Source organism: Cervus elaphus, chromosome 6, assembly GCF_910594005.1.
Source record: "Cervus elaphus chromosome 6, mCerEla1.1, whole genome shotgun sequence".
In the NCBI taxonomy this organism is placed as follows: Eukaryota; Metazoa; Chordata; class Mammalia; order Artiodactyla; family Cervidae; genus Cervus; species Cervus elaphus.
The window spans coordinates 5,749,048-5,776,984 of NC_057820.1; the positions used below are offsets into that span (position 1 = coordinate 5,749,048).

The 27,937-nt window shown below is 43.3% G+C and overlaps 1 protein-coding gene and 1 long non-coding RNA gene across 10 annotated transcripts in view; one reads left to right on the top strand and one right to left on the bottom strand.

Annotated features, from left to right (window-relative positions):
* Positions 1–27,937, top strand: part of LDB2 (LIM domain binding 2) — a 437,269-nt gene that overhangs the window by 372,397 nt on the left and 36,935 nt on the right. The window lies entirely within an intron of this gene.
* On the bottom strand, positions 3,247–26,380 carry LOC122696313. Its single transcript, XR_006341734.1, has 3 exons — positions 26,263–26,380; positions 8,786–8,974; positions 3,247–3,371 (listed from the first exon to the last, which is right to left on the bottom strand). It is a non-coding gene; the product is annotated as an uncharacterized LOC122696313 (long non-coding RNA).

A 27,937-nucleotide genomic window follows, 5' to 3' on the forward strand; every position in this document is an offset into this window, starting at 1 on the left:
AGGCTGGGTCCAAAGACAGCGCTCTCAGCAGGAGAGATGAGGCTGTGTTTTCCCCAACCTCCAGGCTCTGCATTCAGCACTGTCTCCTGTAAGGCCTGCTGGCACAGCGGGGGTAGGACATGGGGGTCTTCAGTGCTGTTCCAGCCACAGGAATTCAGAAGGCGGCCCCACACCGCCCAGCGCTGCGTCTTGTCAGGGGCCGGGAGAGATTTTGTTTGAACCATCTAATGATGCCTCTCCTTAGGCAGATAGAGAAGTCCCACGCTACGTGTCCTCAGCTGACACCTCCGAGGAATCTGGGACTTTGGCGTCCATCCTAGATTCGGCCGCTCGATCTCTGCTGAGCTCTTGAACAGACTATTAAATATTTCAGCTGCATTTAACACAAAGCGATAAATGCTGCATTTCCCTCCTCCCTACGTGCCCCACCCGCTCAGCTCCTCTGTCGTCATCATTAAAATGGTCACCTTCACCATGGGGTCAGCAAGGTTCACTGGTCCCCACGTCTGCAGTTGTTTGCTTCCAGCGTGCAAAGAGTAAGGACATCAAACCAGCAGAGAGGGAATGGCACCAAGCCCTCTGCTGATAATGACACAGGGAACCATGTACGGTTGGGGCAACAGAGAGTCACATTTCCAAGGCTACCACCTAACGTGAAGTACTGCAGGCTACCCTGATGTAGCTGGACTCCACAATGGTCCATGTGCAACAGTGCCTTTCCCATAAGAGAGCTGGCCCAAAGGGTGTTAATAAAATCAGTCACCCAGCTTTATGCCCTCAAATGACAGAATCAGAACTTGAACTCTAGAACCTATGTGCTCCATGGCAAACACTGCCTTTCTGGTAAGAATGTAGAATGATGATTTTTAAATTATTTTTGTAATGGCATATAGTTGATTTACAATTTGTGTTAGTTTCAAGTGTATAGCTAAGTGATTCATAAGTATATATATAGTATATGCATATATATATTCTTTTTCAGATTCTTTTCCATTCTAGGTTATTGCAAGATATTGACTATAGTTCCGTGTGCTATGCAATGGGTTCTTGTTGTTTACCTATTTTATATACTGTAGTGTGGGTCTGTTCATCTCAAACCTACCCCCTTCCCCTTTTGGTAATTGTAAGTTTGTGTTCTGTGTCTGTGAACCTATTTCTGTTTTGTATATAAGTTCATTTGCATCGTTTTTTTTTTTAGATTCCACAGATAAGTGACAGTCTCTGATACTTAGTTTGTCTGTCTGACCTCCTTCACGTGGTATGACACTCTCCAGGTCCATCCACGTTGCTGCAAACAGCACTGTCTCATAGAATGAGGATATTGATGGGAATTGGATCGAGTCTTTCCTGCCTTAATGGAGGAGTCAGTGTTTCTCACTGGATCCTTAATCTCCTTCACCAAAAGTTACGTCAGCTCCCTGTAGGGTTTAATGTGAGGATTTATTGTTGTTGTTTAGTTGCTAAGTCATGTCCAGCTCTTTCCGACCTCATGGACTGTAGCCCACCAGGTTCTTCTGTCCATGGGACTTCCCAGGCAAGAATATGGGAGTGGGTTGCCATTTCTTCCTCCGGGGGATCTTCCCAACTCAGGGATCGAACCCGTGTCTCTGGCCTCTCCTGCACTGCGGGTGAATTCTTCACCACTGAGCTGCCTGGGAAGCCCCAGGTTAGGATTAAGAGAGAGAACCCACACAAAGGGTTTAGCCCAAGGTCTGGACCAGAAAGTGCCCAGTTAGTGTTTGCTGTCATAGTTTATTGGGCACCTGTTACATGTCCATCTTTGTTCCCCAGCCTGGAACTCCTTGGAGCAACATGGTGTCTGGCTTTCTTCTCTCACTCCGAGTCCTCTGAACACTACTTGGCTTCCCAGGCTCATGCATCCCAGTTCAGTGGCCATTTGCCTTTCTTGCCTCCACTCACCCAACCCCTTGTTCACCTACTGATTGGTTCAGGGCACGCTCTGAGCCGACTATCTTCCTGGCAGCGTGCCAGGTGACGGCCCTCCATCCATCATGGAGCTGTGGCCTCCTTCCTAGGGTGGTGGTCACGGGCTGGTGGGCAAAGCTGGCAGGGAGAGGTGTGCTGGCTTAGAGAGGTGTGCAAGGCCCGTGAGAAGAGCCCAGGGAGGGACTCATGCATCTCGGGGGGAAGGTAGTCAGCATAGAAGCCAACCTCCCATCCACAATCCCTCTGGGCAGCTGAGGACCACTTGGCAGGTCATGGCTGAGCAGAATCTCAAACTCAGAGCCCAAAACCAGTGTACATGGGCTTCCATGACAAGACCTATCCTGGTCAGTAGTCACTAAGAATGAAAAACAAAGCTTATTTCTTCATTTTAGAACCAATATATAACATTTTCTTATCACCTAATATCTGCAAAACAGTTGAGCAGTAAGAAAATACATTTATTGGGATTTCCTTGGTAGTCCAGAGTGGTTATGACTTCACACTTCAATGCAAACCATACAGGCTCAATCCCTGGTCAGGGAACTAGATTCCACAAGCTGAGCAGCCAAAAAAAAAGAAAAAGAAAGAAAGAAAATAATTTTATTTATAAAAACTACTTAAAAAGCTCTCCCATCCTTCTGAGGAAATGGGTTTTTGGATCCAGCCTCAGAAGGTCACCTGAAGACTTGTTTCAACACACTTAGCCAGGAATTTCACTAGCCACGCCCAGCATCGGAAGAAGAAGTCGGACATTTTATCTGGGCAAATACTAATCCAGGGCTTTCTAAATCAGAGGAAGAATTTTAAACATCAATGCACCCTGCTTTGGAAAGGAGGGATAGAGATTTTTAAATACCTCAGACATCTGAAATTTCAATAAGCTTTGTCTTTCAGGAACCAAAATAAGCAATACAGGAGGTAAGCAGTTATCATCACCCAGCTTTGCCTGAAATTCCCAATCGCTCTCAGGGCGGCCTGTGGGAGAGGTTACAAGGAGGCGGTTCCCCCAGTTAGAGGAAGGAGCTGGCGAAGCACACGGCCCAGCTCGGGAGATGTGAACACAGATGATGTTGCTGGAGCAGCTGGCAGCGTGCTGCTGGGGACTCTGTTGACCTGATGCTTTTGAAGTGGCCACAGACCACTTGTTGTCCTTTAATTGGAGTTGTCAGGTTACCTGCGTTCCCTTGGCCACCTCCAGCACATCAAGGCCGGAGGGGCGTGGTGCCCAGGGGCATGCTGGCCGGCCCGCTGGTCCCCGCGGAGCAGAACGGAGGCTGGAGGTGGCGGAGCAGGGATGGCGTCCCGACCGCGTGCAGCCTCTCTTCCCCTGGACGCTGACCTCTGCTGACCTCCGGGAGGCCAGGGCTTGCTGACCTTGTGTCCCTGGGGTAGTTCTCCTGGCTGCGGCCGGGCTGGGAACGGGCCTGCAGAGTGAACGGTTGTTAGGAGTCCTGGAAACTGGGTGGTGTGTTTCACAAAGGTGTCCACCGTCTCCTGGAGGCGGAGGAATTTACTCTCACGGGGGTGATGACGCCCCTTAATCAGTGCGTTCTGGGGAGGGTAACCCCCGCCGCCAGATCCTCCTTCGGTCATTATTCATGGTTCATCCCACAGGGATCTATGGGACACCACGTGTCCATCACCCTTAAGGAGATCACTGTCTAGCAGGGGAGAAAGAAAAAAGACTCTGCTGGGAGAGACATCTGCCTGGTTACAGCAACGCACAAAATGCTAGCTAACATCCCTGAGTGCTTCCCGCATGCCAGGCATGCTGCTGTGCTCTGGACAAGGAGTTGTTCTATTTTATTTTTTTAATACTCACAACAACTTTATGGGGCTCTTGTTGGCCCTATTTTGCAGGTGAGGAAACTGAGGCTTAGGGAGGTACTTCCCCAAGGTCGCAGGGCTGGTGAGTGGCCAAGAAGGGATTAGAACCCACAGTCTGACTCCAGGCACAAGGAACAGAGAGGTTGTTGGACAGTGGGGGTGGGAGGCCAAGTCTCCAAGGAGGAACTGGCTCTTGAATTGATTCTGAAAGATTAGTAGGTGGTCCCATCCAAGAGTAGCATCAGAGAAGGATGGAGAAAACTGGGGCTATGGATGAATTCTAGGCAGTTTCACTTGTTCATTCGCTAAGTCCTGTCCAACTCTGAGACCCCACGGACTGCAGCATGCCATCAGGTCTCCCTGTCCTCCACTATCTCCCGGAGTTTGCTCAAGTTCATGTCCATTGCATCGATGATGCCATCCACCATCTCATCCTCTGTTGCCCCCTTCCCCTCCTGCCTGCAATCTTTTCAGGCAGGGTATTTTCCAACAAGATGGCTTCACGTAACTGGAATGTTAATTTTAAGCTTGTTTAACTTCGACTTAAGGGTCAGACATACAAGAGTATATATTGAGGACTGCCACTTGCTAGCTGTGTGACCCTGGAAAAGTTACTTGACCTTTCCGAGCCTGCTTCCCTATTTGGGAAGTGGGATGTAACACCCCCTTAACTGATTTCCGATGAGATACCTTCATGTGGAGCTCCCTTCTCTTTGCAAGCATGCTCTCATAGGGTCTCTGGTCCTTTCTTCTTGGTGGGATCAAGTCATTCATCAGATTCCCCTGTATTCAGAGCTTATGAGAAGAGCTCCAGTTGGTCAGAACACCCAGAAGTCCGATCCTTCTTTATTTCCATTTCATCAAAGTGAAAACCCTTTCTAACTCAGGGTTTGAAATTGCCACCATCTCAGATTTCTTATATGCAGTTCTTATATGTAAATGTTTACTGTGTGGAGGATTTATTTTCTTTAAATAGCTCTAAAGATAAGACTTTAAAATTGAAACTGAAATAACTGACGTCTGTTTCATTTCCTATCCCATAAAAAGAATGAGGGTTGGTAATGCAGAAACCCTGTCCATAAGCTTTTAAAGGAAACCCCTGCGAATTTCTGCCTTGGCCATAAGTGGGATGTGCCGTTTTCACTCATCTGCTTCAACAGTAGGAACAGACAGTCTCTGCCCACTGGATACCGCAGGATAACACCACTTTATCCCTTGACGATGTGGGGTTGTTTGGCTTTGTGTGTAAATTTTAAGTCAATCATCTAGCCTAGAGACATTTTGAGTGGCATCTACTAGGGCCCGGGCACAAAAGGAATGAGGTGGGGTGTTGATGAGGATGGATAAGGCACATCCCCTTTTGTGAGGAGTTGAAGACGCGGTGATAGGTGGGTCTGTCCAGCCTCAGCTGGGGACCTCAGATCAGCCCAGAATGTTCCTCTAATACCCACCCGTGTCGGTCTCAGCAGGTGACTTAAATGCATTCGTGTACAGTTTCTAGTGCACTCATCAAGTGCTCTGCTGCTGACCTTGGCTCACAAAGCCCTCCACTGGGGCCTTTGCGCCTCCCAGCCTTGGTCTACCTCCCTTCCCCACTTCATGTGTCGTCCTGTGGCCACACAGACCCCCTGCCCTTCCCTAAACTGGCCATGCTTTTTTGCCCACATGCCTTGGCGCAGTGTGGCTTGAAGCCTGGACCGCGGTTCCTCCCCTTCCCTTCCATCCAATTTCCCCAGCCTAGCTTCTCCTCGTTCTTCAGGACCCACTGCCCATCACCTCCTCTGAGCATCTCTCTCTGACTCCCAGTGGGGTACCTGCCCCTCCCCCATGACCCTGGTGTCCTGCACACAGGATATGCGGCTTAGCTCTCGGCAGATCCTGGGTAGGAATCGTCTCTCCATGCCCCTGTTTGTCTCCACTGTTTAGTCTCTCCATGTTTCCCGTGTAAGACTCAGAGGAACCCGAGGACAAGTTGGCTGTCTTTTATCTCTAGGGCCTCACAAGCTCTAGATCACGATAAGTGATTCACTCAGTTGTGTCTGACTCTTTGCGACCCCATGGACCATAGCCCACCAGGCTCCTCTATCCATGGAATTCTCCAGGCAAGAATACTGGAGTGGGTATCCATTCTGTTTTCCAGGGGATCTTCCTGACCCAGGGATCGAACCTGGGTCTCCTGCATTGCAGGGGGATTCTTTACTGTCTGAGCCACCAGGGAAACTGGTAGGCACCCAGCAAATGCTTCTTGAATGGATGATTGGTGGATGGGAGTTTGGTGAATGGAAGGCTAGATTTTGAATGACATATAGACACAAGAAGTAATAGAACTCAGATGAATTCACTTGCCCTACAGCATCTAAAAAACAATGTGTGGTTCATTTTCAAAGTCGTTACCTAAAACTTCACCATGAAATCTAAAAAGCAGCAGAGTTGAATGCATTGAGGAAATGAAAGAAGCATGGAATGGGGCCTCTGGATCACTCTAGTGAACAAAGTCTCCACTTAAAATCCTCAGACTTCCCAATGTCAAACTTTTACTCTAAAACCACTCAGAGTTAGTATTTAATTTTTGCCCTAAATGCCATTATGGCCATCCCATCATTTTGGAAATATCTTCTTTAAATTCTTGAGGACACATTTCTTAGTGGGTGATTATTTTTGCCTATTTTCTTTGGCCAGCTTTTCCTGATGCCTGAACGCACACACTTCTTTAAGCATTTTGTTTAATGCAGCTTTAAAATGTCTTGGGCTTTTCTGGGGGCTCAAATGGTTAAGAATCCGCCTGCAATGCAGGAGACTTGGGTTCGATCCCTGGGTCAGGAAAATCCCCTGAAGAAGGGAATGGCTCACACTCTAGTATTCTTGCCTGGAGAATTCCATGGACAGAGGAGCCTGGCAGGCTACAGTCCATGGGGTCGCAGAGAGTTGGACACGACTGAGCAACTAATAATGCGAAAGCATTTTATTGTCCTGTATCCCAGCCAAAAGCTATTTTCTTGGTGGGTCTTACTCTTTATCCATCTGTATGCATAATTTCTGCATAAATGTAATCAGTACACATAAGATTTCTTAATGTTATTTGGTAAACACTTTTGCCTGTTTCTACATAGCCATCATATTAACCATTTATAATAGCTGCAAATACCCGTGTAGGGTAATTTAATCACTTCTCTAAATGTTGAAAACGAGTCATGTGCAAGCTGTTGCTGTCATTAATACCATTCCTCTAAACGCCCGGCATGTCTTGCTCTCAGTGGTGTTGTCTGCAGAGTCTGAACTGTTGCGGCCACATAGTAAGTAAAACAGATGTGCTTCAGATTCAGAGCAATGTGGGTTCAGATCCTAGCCCCCTTATGACCTATATCAGTCTTGAACAAGTTTAAAATTCTCTGAACCCCACTCTCTTCATCTGAAAATCAGGAAGAATAATGTCTCACAGGTTGGTGCAAATTACGATTTATAAGATTAAATGAGTTAAAAATTATAAGAGCCTGACACAGGTGTCTCGGTGAGTAAAGAATCCACCTGCAATATGGCAGACACAGGAGATGTGGGTTCCATCCCTGGGTTAGGAAGATACCCTGGAGCAAGTGGGCGTGGCAGCCCACTCCAGTATCCTTGCCTGGAGCATCCCATGGGCAGAGGAGCCTAGCAGTCTATAATCCATGGGGTTGCAGAGAGTCAGAGATGACTAAGGTGACTGAGCGCTCATGCACACAGCATACAGAAGGAGCATAACAAGCCCTCGTCCCCTCCTGTGTTGTCCAGAGCAGTGGATCAGGACTCCAAGGTCACTGTTGATTGACCGCCTTAATTTCTCAGATCTCCAGTTTTCTCACGTGTGAGTGATTACTCACTGTGAACAGCAAGAATCACACTGCAGGCGAGGGTTAAAACGATAATGCATGTGAAGAGCACATGTTACTCGAAATGACTACACCAAGAAGCCAAATAACTCCCATTCCATTTATCATCTCCTGAACATTGGTCATGGCCTTGAATTCTACACTGACATTCTGAAGCCAGATGATAGGGGAAAAAAAGAGAGAAGGGATTTGCAAATGACAGCTGCCAAGAATGGGAGCAGGAGAGAGTCTGAGGCACGTGCCAAATATTTGGAACTCCCTTTTCAATAGAAATGTTATTACAAATGTATCACCATCATCACTGGGTGTTTTCGATGCTATTTATGACCTTTTGTTGTTGTTAAAGAAGTCTATCCCTTCAAAAACACAGTATCCTCAACTGGCCTTGAAAGCATTGAGTTTTCACAGTTAATGTTTTCTGACCCTGTACCTTTAATTTCCCACGTGAATGAAGATTTTTGTTGTGATTGTTAGGCCCTAAAGAACACTGGTCCCTGCATGTAGCTTGTACTGGTACCAAAGGAGTATCGTCCAGTGCCTGGAAGAACTAGGCAGTTTGCATTGGAAAATGACCCTCAACTGACTGACATCAAGTGGCCTTTTGGAGGGAGAGTGACTTTGCAGGAGTCAGCCCTCTGAAATCCTGCCAGGAGTTTCTGTTGTTGTTGCTATTTTGTGAGGCTTGACTGCCAGCCAGGATGTTTTCCTTGGTTTTATGGCACGAGAAAGGATGGCAATCCCACCCCCGTTCCTGTCTACATGCCAAGCCAAACCTGAGGGTGGAACAGGATCCTTGCTCAGAGACCGAGATGAACTATGGCAGTCACCATGGTGATGGGCTGGCACCTGGGCAGACTGTTCACCGTTCTTGTGGGCAGACCAGCAGCACAGGCTTCCTAAGCACTAAATTGTGGGGGTGTGGTAGGGGGGTACCATCCCAGCAAATCTCCTGGGCTTCCCACACCACCTGCATGGTACAGACCCTCCAACGGCTCACAGCCTAAGGCATTGATCACTGCAGGCTTGCAGTTCATTATCAGTTTGTGAGAAGTTCAGAAAACGAGAATTAAAAGCGTAAAAATTACTACAGCAGTTGGACATCGCCAGGACATCCAAGTTCATCCAAGTTCATGTGGTGGACTCACCCACTGTGCAGGCTATGAAGGGGTGCGGGTGTTGTCCGAATCACGGAGCGTGTGGTCACTAGTCAAGGGCACGTGACCCACAGCTGGACAAGCACTGGCTTAGAGCATCAGACATGGAAGGGATTCAGAGACAGTTCAGCACCATCAGGACCATGATAACACTGTTAGTGAGGCAGGAACTTCTCTGTGCTGTCAGCAAAAGGATGAGACAGCAATTATTATCCACATTATACAGATGAAAAGTCAGTCCGTGCCTAAGGTTGCTAAGCTGGTCCTGGCGACAACGCTTCCTGGCTCGGCCCCAAGCCTGTAGCCCCCTCCACCCACTGCTGCTGGGGATGGCCTGCTGGTCCCAGCAGGAGAGACGGTGCCTTAAGACTGAGGGGCCTGGCCTCTGAAACCAAGCTCTCGCCCCTCATTCTGACTTTCCGCTGCTCCACCTTCTCCTCCTTGGAGAAAAGCTCCATCTGAGAGGAGGCCGAGAAAGGCCTTCTGAGCCCGGGAATGCTGCACACATAGAATGATTAAAATTTGGAACACCCGAAGGGCACTTTTAATTGCGTTTGGAGATGGAAAAGTAGCTCACGTGACTGCATGATCAGGGGATTAAAGCAGTTCACTCTTAAAGAGGTAAAATAATCATAACATAGAGATAGCTCAGTGTCCAGAAAACAGGGATATAAGGAAATGGCTGCCAGACATTAAAGGAAAACACACACACACGCACACACACACACACACACACACACACATGCACACATAGAGTATTTTAACTCTATGAGCAGTCGTAAATGAAAACCATTTTAGAGCCATGCATGTTTCTATAATTCTTGGCCTTAAAGGTACAAATAGGGCTGGGATTAAAGAAAGAAATTTCCCAGTCTCAGGTACTAGAGAAAAAGAAAGAAATTATCATTTAACAAGACACCGAAAATCAGGGGAGATGGGAAGGTGGGCAGTGAGATTCTAGGCGGAAATGGATGAGGGATTGCAAAGTGAAATGCAGGGTGGAGCCCAGAGTTCCTGGTCCTGAAAAAAAGCCTTCCTAATTGTCTCAGTCAGTCAGTTCAGTTGCTCAGTTGTGTCCAACTCTTTGCGACTCCATGGACACCAGCACGCCAGGCCTCGCCGTCCATCACCAACTCCCAGAGTTTACTCAAACTCATGTCCATTGAGTTGGTGATGCCATCCAACCATCTCATCCTCTGTCGTCCCCTTCTCCTCCTGCCCTCAATCCCTCTCAGCATCAGGGTCTTTCCCAGTGAGTCAGTTCTTCGCATCAGGTGGCCAAAGTATTGGAGTCTCAACTTCTAATTGTCTAGAATGGGTCACAAATATGTCAGGAAAATGCAGGGCAGGCGGCCAGAGGAGAGCTGTTTGAATTTATTTTAATTTAAGAGCACAGTCAGGCTGGCTTCCCAGGTGGCTCAGTGGTAAAGAACCCCCTTGCCAATGCAGGAGATGTGGGTTCGATCCCTGGGTCGGGAAGATCCCCTGGAAGAGGGCATGGATACCCACCCCAGTGTTCTTGCCAGGAGAATCCCATGGACAGAGGAGCCTGGCAGGCTACAGTCCATGGGGTCACAAAGAGTCAGACATGACTGAGTGACTGAGCACACACCACATCCAGGGAAGTAGCCTGCATATGAAGAGGGGCAGGCTCCACTGCTCAGCTCTGAGGCTCGAGACCCTTCTCCATGCCTGGTCTCTGTTGTTCTCCAACTTGGCATGGGCACCGTGTCTCTGCCCACAGAAAACCCCCATTCCTTAGAGAGAGCAGTTATTGTCATTGATAGGCTGCAGGAGCGCATTGTCTGTCCCCAGCAGAGTTCACGGAGCAGAGTAGGTAGGTAACAAACAAGCATGTGGAAAGGAGGGAAGGCAGGTGAGGTTAAACCCTCCAGTCCTGATCATCATCAGCAGCTTGGGAATGGATGGAGGGTGTGTACCATAATTAAGGAGAAAGGGAAGGCAGAGAGCTAGGATTGTTGAGTATCTACAATGGGCGCTAGACAGAAACTTGCCCTGGTGGCTCAGATGGTAGAGAATCTGCCTGCAGTGCTGGAGACCGTGGTTCGATCCCTGAGTTGGGAAGATCCCCTGGAGAAGGGAATGGCTACCCACTCCAGTATTCTTGCCTAGAGAATTCCACGGACAGAGGAACATGGCAGGCTGCAACCCAGGGGGTCTCAAAGAGTTGGATATGACTGAGCAGCTAACACTTTCCCTTATCCCTACTACTCAGGTCTCAGGACTTGCCTCCTCCTCCAAAAGGTCTCACCTGGTCAGCCAATCTAAAGAGGACTCCCCGCCCTAGTTATTTTCCGTTGCCTCTTTACCCGGCTTCTTTCCCTCATGGCAGTTTTCATCAGTTGAATTGCCCTGCATAGTCGTCAGTCTCACCTTTCTGTTGTTCTCCCCCCTCATACCTGTCACTGAGATGCAGGTGTTTTGAGAGCGGCTATCTTGTCTCTTCGCCCCTGAATAGAGAGCCAGTGATTTTAAGTCTCCTCAACTTGGTTGTGCTCCTTGATGAGCTGGAAGTTTTAAAGAGCAAACCATTTATAAAATCCCAAGTCCAAGTGCTGCCTGGGAGTATCAAGGACGCTTGTGTGAAGGCTGTTAACCATCCTTGACACTACAGACTGAGCGCCTACACAGCACTTTCCTCTAAGGATCTGATGTTCTTCTTTGCAATTACAAACAATCCTGTCGGGGACGGGAGGGGAGGGATGTCATTAACTTTATCTGATGAATGTGCCTCATCTATAAAACACAGGAGATGAGCGTGACTTCTAAGGACTTCTACTCAAGCCTTCTAAAAAGGAGGAGCACAGAGTAGAAATATTAACATGTACAATAAACAAAATGTTAAAGAATCTATGCTAGAAATGAGGAAATTACACTCAAGAGATTCCAGGTTGGCCAAAGTCTACCAGCTTATTAGTATAGGATGGTTTATGGTTTGCTTTTTGTCTTGATTCCCCATTTTCAAGGCTCATTCACATCCATTCAATTCACAAACATTTACTGAGCCCCTGTCGTATACCTGGGTCTACTCTGGTCCCATCCAGTCTACAAGTGTTTCAGTCAGTTCAGTCGCTCAGTCGTGTCTGACTCTTTGCGACCCCATGAACCGCAGCACGCCAGGCCTCCCTGTCCATCACCAACTCCCAGAGTCCCCTCAAACTCATGTCCATTGAGTCGGTGATGCCATCCAGCCAGCTCATGCTCTGTCATCCCCTTCTCCTCCTGCCCCCAATCCCTCCCAGCAGCAGGGTCTTTTCCAATGAGTCAACTCTTCGCATGAGGTGGCCAAAGTATTGGAGTTTCAGCTTCAGCATCAGTCCTTCCAATGAACACCCAGGACTGATCTCCTTTAGGATGGACTGGTTGGATCTCCTTGCAGTTCAAGGGACTCTCAAGAGTCTTCTCCAACACCACATTTCAAAAGCATCAATTCTTTGGTGCTCATCTTTCTTTATAGTCCAACTCTCACATCCATACATGACCACTGGGAAAACCATAGCCTTGACTAGACAGACCTTTGTTGACAAAATAATGGCTCTGCTTTTTAACATGCTATCTAGGTTGGTCATAACTTTCCTTCCAAAGAGTAAGCATCTTTTAATTTCATGGCTGCAATTACCATCCACAGTGATTTTGGAGCCCAGAAAAATAAAGTCAGCCACTGTTTCCACTGTTTCCCCATCTATTTCCCATGAAGTGATGGGACCAGATGCCATGATCTTAGTTTTCTGAATGTTGAGCTTTAAGCCAACTTTTTCACTCTCCTCTTTCACTTTCATCAAGAGGCTCTTTAATTCTTCTTCACTTTCTGCCATAAGGGTGGTGTCATCTGCATATCTGAGGTTATTGATTCTGGCAATCTTGATTCCAGCTTGTGCTTCATCCAGTCCAGCGTTTCTCATGATGTATTCTGCATATAAATTAAATAAGCAGGGTGACAATATACAGCCTTGACGTACTCCTTTTCCTATTTGGAAGCAGTCTGTTGTTCCATGTCCAGTTCTAACTGTTGCTTCCTGACCTGCATACAGGTTTCTCAAGAGGCAGGTCAGGTGGTCTGGTATTCCCATCTGTTTCAGAATTTTCCACAGTTTATTGTGATCCACACACTTTATTGTGATCCACACAGTGTTTCCTGAGCCCCTGTTGCATACCTGGGTCTACTCTGGTCCCATTCAGTCTATAAATGTTTACTGAGCACCTATAGTATACCTGGGTTTACTCAGGTCCCATTCAGTCTACAAATGTTTCCTGAGCACCTGTTGTATACCTGGGTCTACTGTGGTCTCTAGCCAGCAGATTCCCTATTTGATACTGAATTTTTCTGTGCTCATGAGAATCTCATATATGTTGCTTCTGATTTCCTTAAAACTTTTCCTAGGTCAGTCATAGCATAAGACTGGGAGTCTACCTGAGAAGGCAGCTCATTTCACCCTCCTCTCTTCTTGACTGTTCCCAAGATTTTGGAGGGATGAACTGACCCCTTTTGGGTTCAATACAGCCTTAGATCATTATGGAAACTTTTGGCATAAGAGCAGCCTCAACTCCAGAAGCTTCACAGTGTGGCTTTTGTAGAATAAATGTCCGTAGCCTTAGGAACTGATCAAAGCGGTTGTCTTCCTTCTTCCATTTTCAATGTCCCTTTGGGATTCTGCCTATGTTTTACCTACAGAAGGAGTTTGCAGTCACCTATCATATTCTTGAATGGTTTTACCATGAGGGGGAAACTTAGGTAGAAAAATGAGAGTTTTCTTGAGGTTGATTAACAGAATTTACAAACATGCAAAAGGGTAGCCATCCTGGCCAGTGCAGTTACTCTTCCCTTTGGGCTTCCCCGGTGGCTCAGCTGGTACAGAACCTGCCTGCAAGGCAGGAGACCCAGCTTCCCTGGGCCAGGAAGATCCCCTGGAGAAGGGCATGGCAACCCACACCAGTGTTTTTGCCTGGAGAATTCCATAGACAGAGGACTCTGGCAGGCTCCAGTCTGTAGGGCCACAAAGAGTCAGACACAACTGGGCCATCGTGCTGTTACCACCACTGGCATGTAACTTCAGAGCTTCGGGACTTTTGATCTCTCACTAACAGATGGAAGGCAGGAAGGAAAAATGTTTGCTTGGAAGAGATGTGACCTGTAGTCTTAACCATTGAACAGGTTGCCCTGTCCTAGCAGTAGGTCTAGTCTTTTGTCAAATCCCTCAACACCAGTTGTATTGCATTGGTTAGCAGTGGCTTGCAATTTAAAGCGGAAACAGTTCCCCTTTTGTTAAACGGGATGGGCATTGGGATAACACCTCCATAGATTAAGAAATATATGAGGTCACTTATACTAAAATGCTTTGAAAGCTATGAGGTTCTTCTGCAAAACAGGTACCCCTCACTGACTATCCAAACCCTCAACGTCCAAACTTGTTATCTTAATTCAGGAATCAATGAGTTTTGAAAAAGAAAAAGTTTAAATAAATTCTTCCTTATCCAATTCAAGCTACTCACTATCCAAAATTCAGGAACCAAATTAATCCATGTAGTTCAGTATTCCCATTATTCTAACTCACTCTCTGAATTCTCACTCTCCGAATTGGAAACCAGTCAAGTTTCAATGGTGAGGAATAATTGAACTAATGGTCACCATGATTTTCATGATCACCTACAGTCTAATTTACAATGAATAAAGTAATTTGGGGTTGAATTATATGAAATTGCTATTTTTGCAGGTCAAATGCTATTAAATATTGGCTATTTCGTATGGTTCATTCTAATACTTAGGGACAGGGCAGCCCATAGCCAAGACTGACAATCACTTGACTCCATGATTTTTCCATTTTCCACCATCATCTTCCAATTGCTATTTAACATAATAATAGCAAATGTAACAGGCATTTATTGCCTGGTGACCCTGCGTCAGGCATTGTAGGTCTTTCAACTAGCCCTCATTACCTCATTAAAGCTTAATTATTTATATTTTGAATAGATAATGTATTTATATATATTGCAAAATTTTAAAACTGTGAAAACATTTTTTAAATATACACCTTTTACACCTAGTTTCAACCTCTCAGTTCACCTCCCTAGAGGCAGCCAACATTGTTAGTTTCTTGCATTTTCTTCCTGGAATATTCTCTGCATATACTTTAAGTATATACTGTTATAAACACACACAGACACACACATGCGTGTATGCACAAATGGTGATATAATGTTCATACTGTTTTAAGAGCTGAGCAGTGATTCTGTTTATAAAAGCAGCAGAGATATATTCTAAAGAGGTGTATCACTCTAGAGATATAATTTATTTTGCAAGTACTTTGTTGATGGACATTTGGGTTCTTTCTAATCTTTTTCTATTATTAACAATGATGTGCAAATGTCTTCTCATATTTGATTTTACTCAAGAGCAACTAAAAGACTAAATTCATAGAAGAAATTCCTGGAAGTAAAATTTCCAGGTCAAAAGACACATACACTGCAATTTTGATAGATATTGTCAAGCTGTTCAACATAGAGGTTGTACCAAGTTCCCATTTCCCCAGCAGCACATAAAATGACTATTTTCCACACTTTTCAACAACTAAAGGTTATCAAATTTTTCTATGTTCCAATATTGTAGGTGAAAAATGGTATCTCATTTTCATTGTAATATGCCTTTCTCTTATTACAAGAGAGATTTATTATCTTCTCATATACTTAAGAGCCATTTGTATTTCCTTTCTTGTGAATTATTTGTTCATATAATTTAGCCATTTTCCTTTTGGCTTGTTCTTTTCTTATAATTTAAAGAAGCATACTCTCTTTTATAATTGAAATTACATTAGAAGTTTTTGGGTTTTTTAAATTTTCTATAGTTATTTTATCCAAATGTTTTTTGATGTGTCACATGAAGCAGTATTTCCCCTATGTCTTTTGTCTTTTCCCCTATGTCTTATGAAACACAAAGTGTTTCATATTTAGCATTAGTCCTCTGAGCTAGTAATAATTAAAATATATTCTATGCTTTCTAATGCCACTTTTAAATTTTGGGGGACTTTTTCATGTTTTAATAATTGATCCACATGGAATTTGGGGGGTATAAAATGTGAAAGTGAAAGTGTTAATCACTCAGTCATGTCTGACTCTTCGACTCCATGGACTGTAGCCCACCAGGCTCCTCTGTTCTTGGAGTTCTCCAGGCAAGAATACTGGAATGGGTAGCCATTCCCTTTTCCAAGGGATATTACTGACCCAGGGATTAAACCTGGGTATCCTGTACTGTAGGCAGATTTCTTTACCATCTGGACTGAAGATCCTATTTAATTAGTCAGTTGCCTAAACACTCTTTGTTAGTTAATGCATATTTTCTCCACTGATTTGAAATTTCAATTTGGCATTTTCTTCTTTGCCCTAACTATTTGAGCCTACCTATGAACTCTAATTTCTGTTCTGTTAACCTGTCTTTATCTTCTTTATCCTGAACCACATTTATTCATTTATTTAAGCTGTACAACAGGGCATGTGGAGTCTTAATTCCCCCACTAGGGATCGAAATTCACCCCCTGCGGTGAAAGCAGAGTCTTAATCCCTGGATCACCAGGAACTCCCCCAAAAGCAAGCTGTAAAAATTACCTTTCCATTACAATATACTTTAGCATCTAGTAGAATTAAGATCATATCATTATTCTTCTTTATAAAATTCTTAGTTTTTATTTTTTTCATCTAAACTTTAAAAATATATTTGTTGTTGTTCAGTCACTCAGTCGTATCCAACTCCTGTGACCCCATGGACTACAGCACGCCAGGCCTCCCTGTCCCTCACCATCTCCTGGAGTCTGCTCAAACGCATGTCCATTGTGTTGTTGCTGTCTTCCAAGCATCTCATCCTCTGTCATCCCCTTCTCCTCCTGCCTTCAATCCTTCCCAGCATCAAGGTCTTTTCCAATGAGTCGGCTCTTCGAACCATGTGGCCAAAGTATCGGAGCTTTAGTTTCAGGATGAGTCTTTCCATTGAATATTTAGGGTTGATTTCTTTTAGGATTGACTTCTTTTTAATATGCTCTCTAGGTTGGTCATAGCTTCTCTTCCAAGGAGCAAGTGTCTTTTAATTTCATGGCTGCAGTCACCATCCGCAGTGATTTTGGAGCCCAAGAAAATAATCTGTCACCATTTCCACTGTTTCCTCATCTATTTGCCATGAAGTGTTGGGACCAGATGCCATGATCTTAGTTTTCTGAACGTTGAGTTTTAAACCAGCTTTTTCATTCTCCTTTTTCACCTTCATTAATAGATTCTTTTTTTTTTCCATTTATTTTTATTAGTTGGAGGCTAATTACTTTACAATATTGTAGTGGTTTTTGCCATACATTGACATGAATCAGCCATGGAGTTACATGTATTCCCCATCCCGATCCCCCCTCCCACCTCCCTCTCCACCTGATTCCTCTGGGTCTTCCCAGTGCACCAGGCCCGAGCACTTGTCTCATGCATCCAGCCTGGGCTGGTGATCTGTTTCACCCGAGATAATATACATGTTTCGATGCTGTTCTCTCGAAACATCCCACCCTCACCTTCTCTCACAGAGTTCAAAAGTCTGTTCTGTACATCTGTGTCTCTGTTTCTGTTTTGCATATAGGGTTATCATTACCATCTTTCTAGATTCCATATATATGTGTTAGTATGCTGTAATGTTCTTTATCTTTCTGGCTTACTTCACTCTGTATGATGGGCTCCAGTTTCATCCATCTCATTAGAACTGATTCAAATGAATTCTTTTTAATGGCTGAGTAATATTCCATGGTGTATATGTACCACAGCTTCGTTATCCATTCGTCTGCTGATGGGCATCTAGATTGCTTCCATGTCCTGGCTATTATAAACAGTGCTGCGATGAACATTGGGGTGCACGTGTCTCTTTCAGATCTGGTTTCCTCAGTGTGTATGCCCAGAAGTGGGATTGCTGGGTCATATGGCAGTTCTATTTCCAGTTTTTTAAGAAATCTCCACACTGTTTTCCATAGCGGCTGTACTAGTTTGCATTCCCACCAACAGTGTAAGAGGGTTCCCTTTTCTCCACACCCTCTCCAGCATTTATTGCTTGTAGACTTTTGGATAGCAGCCATCCTGACTGGCATGTAATGGTACCTCATTGTGGTTTTGATTTGCATTTCTCTGATAATGAGTGATGTTGAGCATCTTTTCATGTGTTTGTTAGCCATCTGTATGTCTTCTTTGGAGAAATGTCTGTTTAGTTCTTTGGCCCATTTTTTGATTGGGTCATTTATTTTTCTGGAATTGAGCTGCAGGAGTTGCTTGTATATTTTTGAGATTAATCCTTTGTCTGTTGCTTTGTTTGCTATTATTTTCTCCCAATCTGAGGGCTGTCTTTTCACCTTACTTATAGTTTCCTTTGTTGTGCAAAAAGCTTTTAAGTTTAATTAGGTACCATTTGTTTATTTTTGCTTTTATTTCCAATATTCTGGGAGGTGGGTTATAGAGGATCCTGCTGTGATTTATGTCAGAGAGTGTTTTGCCTATGTTCTCCTCTAGGAGTTTTATAGTTTCTGGTCTTAAATTTAGATCTTTAATCCATTTTGAGTTTATCTTTGTGTATGGTGTTAGAAAGTGTTCCTCTTTGCTTTCGGCCATAAGGGAAGTGGCATCTGAGGCTGTTGATATTTCTCCCAGCAGTCTTGATTCCAACTTCTGTTTCATCCAGCCCAGCATTTCACATAATGTACACTGCATATAAGTTAAATAAGCAGGGTGATAATATACAGCATTGATGTACTGCTTTGCCAATTTTGAACCAGTCCATTGTTCCCATGTCTGTTTCTATCTATTGTTTCTTGACCTACATACAGGTCAAGAATTAGACTATCAAATTAAAAATAAATTTATTTGTATTGTATTGGAATGCTATTAAATATACATTGGAGAAACTAAATTTCAGTTCAGTTCAGTGGCTCAGTCGTGTCTGACTCTTTGCCACCCCATGGACTGCAGCACGCCAGGCCTCCTTGTCAATCACCACCTCCCAGATTCACTCAAACTCATGTCCATTGAGTCTGTGATGACATCCAACCATCTCATCCTCTTTTGTTCCCTTCTCCTCCTGCTCTCAATCTTTCTTGGTATCAGAGTCTTTTCCAATGAGTCAGTTCTTCACATCAGGTGGCCAAAGTATTGGAGCTTCAGCTTCAGGATCAGTCCTTCCAATGAACAACCAGGACTGATCTCCTTTAGGATGGACTGGTTGGATCTCCTTGCAGTTCAAGGGACTCTCAAGAGTCTTTTCCAACACCACAGTTCAAAAGCATCAATTCTTCAGTGCTCAGCTTTCTTTATAATCCAACTCGTACATCCATACATGGCTACTGGAAAACCATAGCTTTGACTGGACGGAAACTAAATTTACGTTGGAGTTAATTAAATTAACATTGGAGAAATTGCTTTCATTATGACCTTTTGTCTTTCTATCCATAATTTTCGATAGCCTTTCCAATATTAAGGTCCTTTTTGTGTCCCCTGGTAAAGTGTTGAGAGGTTTTTTTTGCATGTATGTGCACATATATTTGTATTTTGTATATAGATATAGACATTTATTTTATTTTACATCTCTTGATAACTTTGCATCTTCATCTGTTTTTGGTTCATTATCATAAATATGATCTTTTCGTTTATTTTATAGTCTATTGTTTTCACTGTATTTATAAATGTTATTGAGTTATTATATTTGGTTTTGTTCCTAGGCATCATTCTTAATAGTTTCAGGAGCTTTTTTTTCAGTTGGTCTTCTTGGGTGGGTGTTCCAGCTAAGTTATCTCATTTGCAGATTATGTTGATTTTACAAAGCCTTGTCCAATTTTTATATTTTCTTTTCTTCTTTTTCTAATTATATTGGCTAGTACCATCAGAAAAGTATTAAATAATAGGATAATTGACATTCTTATCTTGTGTCTGACTTTAATGGGAATGCTTCTAGATTTTTTTCATTAAGCAGGATGATGGCTTATGATTTGAGATAGACGTATTTCTCATGTTAGAGTAATATCTATCTATTCTTATTTTATTAAGCACTCTTTAAAGAAACAGATGGACATTGAATTTTATCTCATGTATTTACGGTGTCCAAGGAGATGATATTATTTTTCTCTTTTTTTTATTGCAATTAGATATTTTAATAAAAGTAATTGTGCTTACTTGGTGTAGTTGTTATCCAAAGTGGTATTCTAAGATCTCTACATGTAGCAACTCACTTAATCCTTACCCAGTCTAGAAGTCAATATTATTAGTACTTTCACTCTAAAGCAAATAAACAAAACAAAACTCACAGTTATAGAGGTTAAATAACTTGAATAAGATTGAACAAGCAATAACTGGCAGAGTGGATTCAGGGCAATTCTTCTGTGTGCAAACCTATTTTACCTTGATAAGTTTCTTAGTAAATTATCGTTTTATTCTTGGAACAAATTCCACTTGGGACAAATATTTTTGGTGCGTCACAGGTTCATTTGTTAATATTTATTTACAATTCTGCATGAGTCTTTAAAAAATCCAACTAAAGTTCTCCTTTTATGATGTTTCTTCTCAGTGCCGAGGCTTGTTGGTAACCTGGCCTCATAAATGTTTTGGAAATGTTTCTCTCTTTTCTTTTTTTCTTTTTCCAGGAATATCTAAGTGGCACTGAGGTTACTTGTCTGTGAAAGCTATTGCAGAAGTTCTCTATGAAACTACCTTGGACAAATTCCCCTGTGAAAAAATCTGGGCTTGGGGCTTTTTTTTTTTTTTTGGAGGGGGAGTGTCCTGATAAATTTTTAAATTTGTTCTAGGTAATTGGTCTATTTAGTTGGTCCTGAGGTCAGTACAGTTTAACATATGGGAATGATACACATTGAATGAATAAAACTCATGAATGTAAAATTATAATCACAGTAAGTAAGGTCTAGGAAAGAAAAGCACATGTCAGAAGAGAGAAAGTAAAAGTCATGAAGGTTGGAGGTAGAAGGGGGATGGAAGGCAAACTCTCCCAAAATGAATTAAGACCCGGTATAAGCAGGGGGCTTTTATACAGTGATATTTCAGGGACTAAAAAATTTGAATGTGGCTGAAACCCAAACAGCCAAATAGAGAGCATGGTTTAACCTGAGGCTGGAGACACGAGCTGGACCCCTATGATGTTCAAAAGTTTACCCTAAATCAGTGCAAACCTGTTGAAGGTAAAGAACACAGAGAAATGAGTGCATCTGAAAGATCTGAGGAAAGAAAAGTTAGTGATTAGATTGGATAAAAGGTGTGAGGGAGAAGGAGGTATCCATTCTCTCTCTGGTTATCAAAGCAGGCTGGGGGCTGGACACCTTTACTGAGAAGGGACTGGACGAAGATTTTGTATAGGGTGGTTGTGGGGTGAGGGTGTTGAGTGCAGAGTCACTGAGCTGGTCTTTTGTTTGCATGTTTATTTTTTGATGTGTTGGATTAGAAGGTATTTGAGACAGGTAGATTGTCAAAAAGGTTTAAATATAAGCTGGGAGTCTTCTGAACATCTACCTGGCAATTACAACCTTGAAGATCACTGTGAAGGATGAAGCCCAGGAAGAAACAGGGAGGGAGCCTGGAGCCAAAGCCCTAACACTCACAGATATTATTTCTTGGACCATTTCGCCCATTGAGCATTTGGTCCATTTTGCTACCCACCGAGATTCTTTGTCAGGGATTCTGTGAATTCTAGGAGGAAGAAATCTGGAGAGCTTCCAAAAGAACGTCACTGACTCAGGGTCCTCAGGGAATACATAGGTGTCTGTCCTTAAGGAGATATTTGGTTTCATCCTTCACAAGATCGGGTCTAAAGTGTTGTGACTGCCTTCTAGTCTTTCTGTTGTGCTGTTTTAGACTCTCTGAGCAGATGTTTTTAAATGTTTTTAATAACACTGTGGTTTGTAATTCAGTACACACACCCAAAGAGCCTCTTAAAACATGACATAGAGGTTTTAATACAAAAATACTATAATGTTCAGAGGCACATGTAGAAACCAATGCCTGGAATCCTGAGGGAGATTTGTCTACTCATGAAAATTCTGTAAATTCTTTAAGAAAAGGAAGTGTTTTCACAGTTTTAATGTGACTCTCTGGAATAATCTCTGGATATGATAATATTAGCACATAGAGTTACTTTTTAAAAATCTATTTAATCAAGGTTAACTTTGGTTTTTCTAGATGTAGAGTTTTCTAGAAAACTCTAGAACTTGCCTTCCCCCCAATCTGAGTCTAAAGAATATTCTTATGTTATTTCTTCTTTCTTAAAAGTATCAGGCATGCTTACTTCATTAGGCATAGCTATAAATTGGTAAGGGGACTGCCTAATATTTTAAAAAGTAGTTATAACCATGCTTTCTATAACTATATATACATACAGTTGATTCAACTTTTAACTACATGTGTTCCCTTAGCTTTTTCTTATTAGAGCTCTTTCACCCCCTGAAAACTATTATTTCCTTATTAATTTCCCAGTGGCTTTAGGCAATTTCTAGCTGTGGCAATGACTGTGTGTATAAACAGTCTTTATTGTCTACGGTTTTATGATAGAGAAAAATACCTTTGATATACTTAAACTGCTGATTATTAGATGAAGTCAAGAGAATAGTCATTACCTTTGATAATACACAAGATAATCTCTTCTTCTCACTGTATTCCAAAGCCTGGGGATTACAAGAATGAAGATGTGTTGCTGCTCTCACCAAGCTTAGCATTAATGACCAGAATATCCTGATCACTTATTATGTGCCGAGCATTCATCAACTCTGGTAGCAAATGTTTAGGATGCCTGCTAGGTGCCAGGCATGGTGTGGGGTGCTGGGATTACAGAGATGAGCAGGGAAGGTGGAATTCAAGCTTTCATGTGCTTTTGGTGGAGTGGAGAGACATTTCCTCAATTGTTGTTCAGTCACTAAGTTGTGTCTCTTTGTGACCCCATGGACTGCAGCATGCAGGGCTCCCCTGTCCTCCACTATCTCCCAGAAAATGAAAGTGAAAGTGAAGTCGCTCAGTCGTGTCCGACTCTTTGCAACCCCATGAACTGAGAAGACTGGTAGGTAGACAGTAGCCTACCAGGCTTCTCAGTCCACGGAATATTCCCAGCAAGAGTACTGGAGTGGGTTGCCATTTCCTTCTCCAGGGGATCTTCTCCAACCCAGGGATCGAACCCAGGTCTCCCACATTGCAGGCACTTTACCATCGGAGCCAACAGGGAAGCCCCGATCTCCTAGAGTTTGCTCAAATTCATGTCCAGTGAATCTCACACAAATGTGTGTGTATTGTTTCTTTTTAAAAAATTGAAGGATAGTTGATTCACAATGTGTTGAGTTTTGCTGGACAGCAAAGTCTTTCAGTTATACATACATATGCATCCTTTTTTATATTGTCTTCCATTACAGTTCATCGCAGGATATTGTGCTGTAGAGTAGGACCTAGCTGTTTATCCATTCTACATGTAATAGTTTGCAGCTGCAAGCTCCCAATCCCTCCCTCTCCCAGCCCCCTCCCCTGTGGCATCCACAAGTCTGTTCTCTATGTCCCTGAGTCTGTTGCTGTTTCATAGAGAAGTTCATTTGTATCGTATTTTAGATTCCACATATAAGTGATATCACATGGTGTTCATCTCTCTCTGACTCACTGTGATCATCTCTAGGTTCATCCATGTTGCTGCAAATGGCATTGTTTCATTTCCTTTTGATGACTAATATTCCATTTTATATATATATGTGTGTATATATATATATATATGCCACATCTTCTTTATCCAATCATCTGTCGATGGAAGTTTAGGTTACTTCCATGTGTTGGCTATTATAAATAGTGCTGCAATGAACGTTGGGATGCATGTATCTTTTTGAATTATAGTTTTTTCTAGGTATGTATGCCCAGGAGTGGGATTTCTGGATCATATGGTAGTTCTAGTTTTAGTTTTTAAGGACTCTCCACACTGATTTCCATAGTGGCTGCAGTAACTTACATTGCCTTGGTGGACATTATCTAACCCACTCCAATGGGAAGGTCTTAAACAAGGAGCCAGACAGACCTGATGAGCAGAAAAGTTGGAAAAGGACCAACATTGGCGGGAGAGAACCCTGAGAGGAGACCCAAGAGAAGTCATCAGAGATAGAGGGAGGCAATCAGGAGAAAGACCTAGAAGCGCAAAGAAAGTCTATCATATATAAAAGGATGGCCTGGCAGCAGTGTCAGACACCCCTGAGAAGTTTGGCACACACAGTGGGTTAGCAGAGTTGGGGGGGGGGGTGGGTTGGTGACCTTGACATGGACCATTTGGGAATTTATTTCTTTTCAGTCGGCCGTGTTGGTGGGAAAGACAGCAGCATGGAGCTGAGATTCCTAGTAGCCAGCACTATCACACGACTTGCAAGCCGTTCAGTGACATTCTATGCATCTGCAGCCTAGCAGTCCAGACGAGGATACTCTCATATTCTAACCCTCCCCCACCCCTTACATAGACGTGAGAGTGTGTTTTACACTAACACTCACTTCTACAATTACACTGAAGTACAGATAAATGAATGGCTTCGTCTATATAAGGCAATTATGTTAACTGACAATATTTTGACTCTCCATTTCCTTTAAATTAGTTTTACATGGTAGGGGGCCAATTCACATTTTCAAGTTGGTTCAGAAGCTGTTTTAATTGTGCCTACAGACACCCGGGCTCCTGAAATGTCAAAACGCGACTGCGTTTTTGGTAGCAATAATGATATTTCTTGTATTTTGAATTTATTGGTATGATCACGCGAATGTCCATTGTGAAACCACAGGGCATGGAGCTGACCCCAAGTGGAAACTGGACTGTTAAAAGATTACCTTCTTTTATCAGATGGTCTAAAATAAGAATGTAACTTTTCTTACAGTTACCAGAGTCCATTTCAATTAAATCTTAATGAGGAGAAATGTGACAAATGGGTCCATGAGCATCACCTCGCAGACCTTTTAATTTTTATAAATTCACTTGCCGAGTTAGACTTCCCTGTTGGAATTATTTCATTTGGCGCTTGGAAATTTCACCCGAATTGCATATGGTGGGTGCTAGAAGCAATCATTTGCTTCAGGGAGTTTAACTCTTGTGATCATGCTATCCATCTAAATCTGTAATCGGAGAAGGGGCGTGCTAAAAAGGTGAAAAGTACCATTTGTCACAGCACTCTTGCGTAAAGATGGCTGGGAATTAGGAAATAAGGCGGTAGGGGCAGTTTTTCTTCTCATTAGCTGCTTTATTTGTAACTGCAGGGGCTGTCAGAAGCATGGACTCAATAACCTTCAAGTTCTTCTGCATTAATATAAGAAAGGTTGCATGAATTTTGGCAAATCCTTGTCCCCATGAGGTTTTCGGAAATACTTTGGCAGGTGAATACAGAATAACTCTTCTTTGGGGAGTGCTCAGCTGAATTAAATATATAATTGAAGTGGATTCACCTGGAATGAGACATTTATGCTGATCATGTATGCCTTCTGATGATGCTGAACCCTCACATGGAGTGCCTTTTCAATTCTCCATGGGGAGACGTTGGGAGGAAAGTACCAGCCATGCTATTATTATAATAACAGAGTGCAAGGGATGCTTTTTGTGCTTGGATATGATTTTTATCTATTTTGTACTGAGATATCTTTATCCACTGGGTCTTTGCATGCCTTGGGAGGTGTCAGGAGAAAACAAGAGTCCTCAGTTCTATGACGAGGCCCAGAGAATATAAAGCCTGCACGATCTCAGACTAACTGGGGAGGGAAGGAAGAGAGGGAAGGAGGGTGGGTTCCTTCTTTTTTTTTTTTTTTCAAGTGAAGGATAATTGCTTTACAGTATTTTGTAGTATCCTGCCAACATGAACACGAATCAGCCATAGGTGTCCACACGTCCTATCCCATCCCATCCCTCTAGATGGTCATAGAGTGCCAGGTTGAGATCCCTGTGTCATACATCACCTTCCCTTTAGCTATCTATTTGACACGTGGTAATGTCTATATTTCAATGCTGTCTCAATTCATCCCACTCTCTCTTTCCCCTACTACCACCAAGTCCATAAATAAGTCTATTCTCTATATCTGAGTCTCCTCTACTCCTGCCCTGCAAATTGGTTCATCAGTACCTAAATGACATCATTTTTAAAATCAGCTAGAATGCTTTGGGAGTCTAAAAGGGTCCAAAGCAAAATGGTCCTTTCTCACAGAATCATTTCCCCAAGGCATTCAGTCCCAAGCACATTCCTTTTGTGCCAAGTTCTTCCTGGGAATAATTTCTTTTTCCAAACAATCACCACAGCTCTGCTTTCAAGGAACTTACAATCCAGTAGGAGAAGGAGGACTGTAATTAATTCCTGAAGGACATATGCAGGGACTCCATGTGATGCACTGAGGCAGGAAATTAAGTTGGGGAGGAAATTCTGGTGGGAAATAAAATACAAAGATGAGTAGATCACAAAATATCTTACCTGCCAGGCTCAGGAATTCAGACGTCAGCCGGAGCAGTGGAAAATCTTTGAAGACTTTTGAGCAAGAAAGAGAAGTGAGCTCAGCCAACCCTATTGTGAGATTAGCATGCTTTCTCGCATACTTCTATTTGTCTCTGTTCTCTAGAAGATATGTGTCAGCCTGAGATAAAGACTAATAGAAGGTAAGGAATAAATGCCAACATTGGAAAACTGTTGTAGGAAGGACAGGTTAGGCTATGTCAGAGTAAAGATAAGACCCAAAATTGCAGCTGGCTTGACCCAATAAAGACTTATTTCCAGCTTGAGTTGGCCACCCTCTGCCATCTTGAAGCTATCTCATCTAGAAGATAAGATGTCCCTGCGTCAGGTGAAGAGCAATTAAAAGAAAGGAAGTAACTACTTTAACCTGAAATGACACCTCACCTCTAGTCCCAGCCCATTGGTCAGAATTAGTCATATGACTTTGGCTCAACTGGAAGTTGGGGTGGAGGGGAGGGGACAGGGATTAGGAGATTCAAGGGAGCACATGCTTATTTGGTGAACATTAACTCTGCCAGACTAATGGTGAACTTTTAGTGGATCTGATCGATTTTTTTTTTTTTCTCTTACTGGATAAGAGAAGTAACAGTAGACTCCTGGACTCCAAATGCAAAGCAAGCAAATAAAAAACAGTGTTTGATCACTGCTTTTGGGGGTGACTGAGTACATTTGAGACAAACTCTTGTAAGCAACTGGAGGTTAAACTATTTTTGTGTAACAGGGGGATTAAACATACTCCCTGTGTTGCCTTCTCCGTGGGATCAAATGATACACTGTAATGTATGTGATCGTGTTTCATAAACTGCTAGGTGTTGTGCAAATCTAATCTACTATCATCGTCACCACTATCATCACCATGGTTACCGGCGTGGTGGAGGGCAGTGACTGCCCCGGCCTGTGTATGTGACCAGAGAAAACTAAAGCCCCTGCTTATCCGTTTAGCTCCATTTCCCTCCTCTTTCTTGTAAATGTCCTGCATTCCAGCCTTGCTAAACTCCTGACAGTTTCCCACACACGTCTGATCTTTTCTGTGCTTTTTACCCTTTTCTCCCTCTCCCTGAAATGCCTTGTCCTTCCTTCCCTCCCTTCCTTCATCGAGAAAGTACACACGTCCTTCAAGATTTCACTTGAAATCCCCTATCTGTGAAGGTTTCCTTGACCTCCAACTCAGACGGGTTGAGTTCCCTCCATATGTCATAGCTCTGTTGTGAACCCGTGCCTACATATCACCACCACTTTCAAAGCTGTCTTGCTACTAAGCTGTGAGCATCGTCAGATTAGGGACTGAGTGTCATGCTTTATTCGCCAGGACCTGCGCAGGACCACTGAGTGTGAATTCCTATCCCAGTTCAACCGCTTACTGGTGACGTGACCCTGAGTTATTTCAACTGTCTTTGCTGCCATTTCGTCATCTGTAACATGAAGATAATGAAAGGAACTGCCACAGGGTCGTCTTGACGGTCAAATAAAAAATAAACCCCATAGTGTTTAATAATAATAATGCCTGGCATGTAGTAGGTGCTCAGTAAACAGAGTAGGTGGCTCAGTAAATGTTTACTGAGCTAAGAAATAACAATGTCTGGCACACAGTAGGTATTCACACATTTAGTGAGTGAAGGGATAAATGAATGAATGA